The 5,699-nt window shown below is 47.5% G+C and overlaps 1 pseudogene; it reads right to left on the bottom strand.

Annotated features, from left to right (window-relative positions):
• Positions 1 to 1,856: 1,856 nt before the first annotated feature.
• LOC100595723 lies at positions 1,857 to 3,030 on the bottom strand (annotated as a pseudogene).
• Positions 3,031 to 5,699: the final 2,669 nt, after the last annotated feature.

Consider the following 5,699-nt stretch of genomic DNA (forward strand, 5'->3'; position numbering starts at 1 on the left):
GAGCCGAGATCATGCCACTGCACTCCAGCCTGGGCAACAGAGCAAGACTCCGTCTCAAAAAAAAAGAGGTTTACTTTAGGTTGATAACACAGTGGAGGTAAAGTACAGGATGTAGATTCTAGCACCATGTGGGCAGAGTTCAAATACAGGCTTTACCACTTATTGTGTAATTTTGGGGCAGTTATTTATCCTTTCTGTATTCCAGTTTTCTCAGCTCCAGTATGGAGATAATAATGCTTACCTCCTTTGGAGATTGTAAGAATACTACTTATCTCATAGGCTTGTACAAAGGTTTAACAGAGTTGGTATACGAAAATGGCTTAAAACAATGTCTATGCCGGGCACAGTGGCTCAAACTTGTAATTCCAACACTTTGAGAGGCCAAGGCAGGAGGATCACTTGAGCCAAGGAGTTCAAGACCAGTCTGGGCAACACAGTGAGACCTCATCTCTACTAAAAAAAAAAAAAATTAAAATTAGCCAGGTTTGGTGCTGGCACGTACCTGTAGACCCAGCTACTCTAAAGACTGATGTGGGAGGATCACTTGAGCCCAGGAGGCCAAGGCTGCAGTGAGCTGTGATTGTGTCACTGTACTACAGCAGGGTGACAGTGAGACTCTGTCTCAAAACAAAAAACAAAGACAAAAAAAAAATTGTCTAGCACAGAGTGAGTGCAATATGAGTGTTAACTCTGAGTATTAGGTGGGCAGGAAAGGCATTTCTGAAGGTGTAACATGTAAGACTTTAGAAAAAAAATGTAGGAGGCTGGGCATGGTGGCTCATGCCTGTAATCCCGGCATTTTGGGAGGCCGAGGTGGGCAGATCACTTGAGGTCAGGAGTTCAAGACCAGCCTGGTCAACATGGTGAAACCCCGTCTCTACTAAAAATACAAAAATTAGCCAGGCGTGGTGGTCCGTGCCTGTAATCCCACCTACTGGGAAGGCTGAGGCAGGAGAATCGCTTGAGCCCAGGAGGCAGAGGTTGCAGTGAGCTGAGATTGCGCCACTGCACTCCAGACTGGGCGACGAAGTGAGACTCCATGAAAAAGAAAGAAAGAGAGAAAGAGAGAGGGGGAGAGGAGGAGAGTAAAAAAAGGCAGGACAGGTGCAATGACTCATGCCTGTAATCCCAGCACTTTGGGAGGCTGAGGTGGGCAGATTGCTTGGGTCCAGGAGTTCGAGACCAGCCTGGGAAACATGGCAAAACCCCATCTCTACAAAAAATATAAAAATTAGCCGGGCATGCTGGCATGTTCCTGTAGTCCCAGATACTCGGGAGGCTGAGGTGGGAGGATTGCTTGAGCCCCAGAGGCAGAGATTGCAGTGAGCCAAAGTTGTGCCACTGCACTCCAGCCTAGGCAACAGAGTGAGACCCTGTCTCAAAAAAAAAGGAAAAAAAGGTAAAGGGATAATCTGCTCAGAATTTCTTGGAGAAAAAAATTCAAATGGAAGAAGATGCTGTTGTTGTTTAGATAGTTTTCTTTTTTTTTTTTTTAGAAACTGATGTTTATGGCCAGGCACGGTGGCCATAAACACACACACCTGTAATCCCAACACTTTAGGAGGCCAAGGTGGGCAGATCACGAGGTCAGGAGATTGAGACCATCCTGGCCAACATGATGAAACACTGTCTATACTAAAAATACAAAAATTAGCCTGTAATCCCAGCTACTCAGGAGGCTGAGGCAGGAGAATTGCTTGAACCAGGGAGTCAGAGGTTTCAGTGAGCCGAGATCTCGCCACTGCACTCCAGCCTGGCAAAAGAGCGAGACTCTGTCTCAAACAAAAAAAAGGAACTGATATTTATTTTCCATCAACCTTATTTTCATGTCACTTAAGAGCCCCTGCAAGAACAACTTAAGACCATTCAGTGGTCTGAACAGTGGGAGCTGCAGACTAGTCTTCCGTGGCAGGCTGAGTGCTCCAGTCTTCAGTAGGGAACTGCTGAATAGGCACAGAGGATACCTGCCCCCTTCAGACCAGTCTGCAACCTCAGGCTGAGTAACAGTGAACTCAGGAGCTGGAGCAGTCCATTCACCCTGAAATTCCTCCTTGGTCACAGCCTGTTCAGCAGCAGCTTGCTCTTCTTTTTCAATCTCTTCAGGATCTCTGTAGAAGTAGAGATTAGGCAGGCTGGGCATGGTATCTCACGCCTGTAATCCAGCACTTTGGGAGGCTGAGGCGGGCGGATCATGAGGTCAGGAGATTGAGACCATCCTGGCTAACACAGTGAAACCCCGTCTCTACTAAAAATACAAAAAATTAGCCGGGTATAGTCCCAGCTACCTGGGAGGCTGAGGCAGGACAGTGGCGTGAACCCAGGAGGCAGAGGTTGCAGTGAGCCGAGATTGCGCCACTGCACTCCAGCCTGGGCGACAGAGCGAGACTACGTCTCAAAAAAAAAAAAAAAGAAGTAGAGATCAGGCATGACCTCCCACAGATGTTCACAGGAAATGGTGCCATGTATGTGCAGAACTTCCCGAGCCAGCATCCACCACATCAAACCCACTGAGTGAGCTCCCTTGTTGTTGCATGGGATGGCAATGTCCACATAGTGCAGTGGAGAATCTGTGTTACACAGAGCAGTGGTAGGTACGTTAACATAAGATGCCTCTGTTTGAGGCTGGTGGTCAGCCCTGGGGTCAGTAACCACAAAAAGCTGTGGCTCCCAGAAGGAGCCTGGATCTGGTTAGTGAAGGTTCCAGGAGTGAAGTGGCCAGCAATTGGAGTGGCTCCGGTGGCAGCAGCAAACTTCAGCACAACCCTCTGGCCAGTATTCCTAGGGGATATAACACTGGCATCAGCAGGGTTTTCAATGGCAACAATGGCATGAGCTGCCAGCAGAAGCTTCTCCCAGGTCCTCTTCAGATTTATGATGTAGATGCCATCACTTTTCCTTTTATAGATATACTATTCCATCTAGAAGTCAAGATTGGTGCCACCTAAGTGGGTTCCTACTGCAAGGAACTTAAGGACATCCTCCTCCTTCATTTGCAGGACATCAAGGGCTCCGGACATTGTGAAAGTTTCCCTTTAAGTTATGATGGGAATCCAGAACAACCCCCTATGGACCCCTCTGTGGGTAGCATAGAAAACTGTTTGGCTGTTTTTCTTTCTTTCTTTCTTTCTTTCTTTCTTTCTTTCTTTCTTTCTTTCTTTCTTTCTTTTTCTTTCTTTCTTTCTGAGACAGGCTGTCGCCTAGGCTGGAGTGCAGTGGCACAATCTCGGCTCACGGCAACCTCTGCCTCCTGGGCTCAAGCAGTCCTCCCACCTCAGCCTCCCAAGTAGCTGGGATTACAGGCGTACATCTCCACACCTGGGTAATTTTTGTATTTTTAGTAGAGACGAGGTTTCACCATGTTGGTCAGGCTGGTCTTGAACTCCTGACCTCAGTTGATCGGCCCACCTCAGCCTCCCAAAGTGTTGGGATTACATGCGTGAGCCACTGTGCCCAGCCACAATTCACTTTTAATCTCTGAACCTCCGTAATTGGGAATAAATCCTATTCAAGATACCTTCTCAGAAGTGGGAAGGAAGACAAATAGGGAGATGGATGTGAATGTTCTTCATAAACTGTAAAGTGCTTAAAAGGAAGGTCTCACCGGCATTCATTACTTCTCCTGCTGATGCGTCAGTAAAGAGGTCAGTGATGTGCTGTTCCAGTGAAAATAGGTGGCAGTCCTCACATTACCACACTATCTGACAGCAGGAAGCTCCCTCCTGCAGACCCACCTCATTGAGTGAACATCATTCTTCACATCCACAGCAGAGAGAAAAGAAGAAAGCATGCATCAGAGTATTGGGCGAGCTTTTAGGAGAGGTGTAAGATACTTCCAGTGGTTTGGTATGGAGATGGGGTAAGAGAGCTTGATGACCGGAATGCATTCTTAGTCTTCCTTGCAAGAAAAAAGAGATCTGGGTTCCTGGTTCTGCCATTTTATGTGGGGTAGTTATTTTAACTTCTCTAGGCCTTGATTTCCATTTTTAAAAATAGATCTCATGCCAGGCACAGTGGCTCACACCTGTAATCCCAGCACTTTTGGAGGCAGAGGCGGTTGAATCATTTGAGGTCAGGAATTCAAGACCAACCTGGCCAACATGGTGAAACCCTGTCTCTACGAAAAATACAAAAATTAGCCAGGCATGGTGGTGCACACCTGTAGTCCCAGGTACTCAGGAGGCTGAGGCAGGAGAATTGCTTGAACCTGGGAGGTGGAGGTTGCAGTAACCTGAGGTCATGCCGCTGCACTCCAGGCTGGGCGACAGAACAAGACTCCATCTCAAAATAAGTAAATAAATAAAAATAGAAATAGAAAATACATCTCAGGCAGCCCAGCACAGTGGCTCACGCCTGTAATCCCAGCACTTTGGGAGACCGAGGTGGGTGGATCATGAGGTCAAGAGTTCAAGACCAGCCTGGCCAACATGGTGAAACCCCGTCTCTACTTAAAATACAAAAAAAATTAGCTGGGTGTGGTGGCAGGCACCTGTAATCCCAGCTATTTGGGAGGCTGATGCAGAGAATTGCTTGAACCCGGGAGGCGAATGTTGCAGTGAGCTGAGATCATGCCACTGCACTCCCCCAGCCTGGGCGACAGAGCAAGACTCTGTCTCAAAAAAAAAAAAAAAAAAAAAAAAAGAAAATAGATCTGGCCGGGCGCGGTGGCTCACGCTTGTAATCCCAGCACTGTGGGAGGCCGAGGCGGGCGGATCACGAGGTCAGGAGATCGAGACCACGGTGAAACCCCATCTCTACTAAAAAAACACAAAAAAAATTAGCCGGGCGTGGTGGCGGGCGCCTGCAGTCCCAGCTACTCGGAGAGGCTGAGGCAGGAGAATGGCGTGAACCCCGGGGGACGGAGCCTGCAGTGAGCCAAGATCGCGCCACTGCACTCCAGCCTGGGTGAAAGAGCGAGACTCCTTCTCAAAAAAAAAAAAAAAAAAAAAAAAAAAAAAAAAAAAAAAAAGAAAATAGATCTCAGGCATTCCACGTTCTCAAATTTGATTCCTAGTCTAAAAGCATAGGTTCACCAGGCGTGGTGGCTCATGCCTGTAATCCCAGCACTTTGGGTGGCCGAGGCAGGCGGATCACTTGAGGCTAGGAGTTCGAGACCAGCCTGGCCAATATGGTGAAATGCCATCTCTACTAAAAGTACAAAAACTAACCATATGTGGTGACCACGCCTATAATCCCAGCTACTTGGGAGGCTGAGGCAGGATAATTGCTTGAACCCAGGAGGCGGAGGTTGCAGTGAACTGAGGGCGCCGCTGCATTCCATCCTGGGCGACAAAGCGAGACTCTGTCTGTAAATAAATACATAAATAGGTCCCACAGTGAAAACTGGTTGCTATTTTGCCCACAAACCTCTTCCAATTTTTCTTGTTGATGTGCCCCTCCAGCATGGCACCTTGAAACAGAGCTAGCCAGAAAACACTGGGGACATCAGAGCATTCTGCAGCTGTGAGCAGAAATGTACGTGGAGATGCACATGGACACATGGCAGAGCTAACCTGGTCTTGGTTTTCTTTCCAGAAGGAGAGCAGAATGACTGAATATGCCTAAACTTCTCTTTGGCAGACATTCAATGGGGATTTTTCCACTAAAGTGGGAACTCACAAAGACTCCATATGTTTGAAAGAGCCACAGACCTTGAATTCCATTTTGTCAATACATTTTGGTTATGGTTTCAAGTAGCTAAA

This window comes from Nomascus leucogenys, chromosome 8, assembly GCF_006542625.1.
Source record: "Nomascus leucogenys isolate Asia chromosome 8, Asia_NLE_v1, whole genome shotgun sequence".
Classification (NCBI taxonomy): Eukaryota; Metazoa; Chordata; class Mammalia; order Primates; family Hylobatidae; genus Nomascus; species Nomascus leucogenys.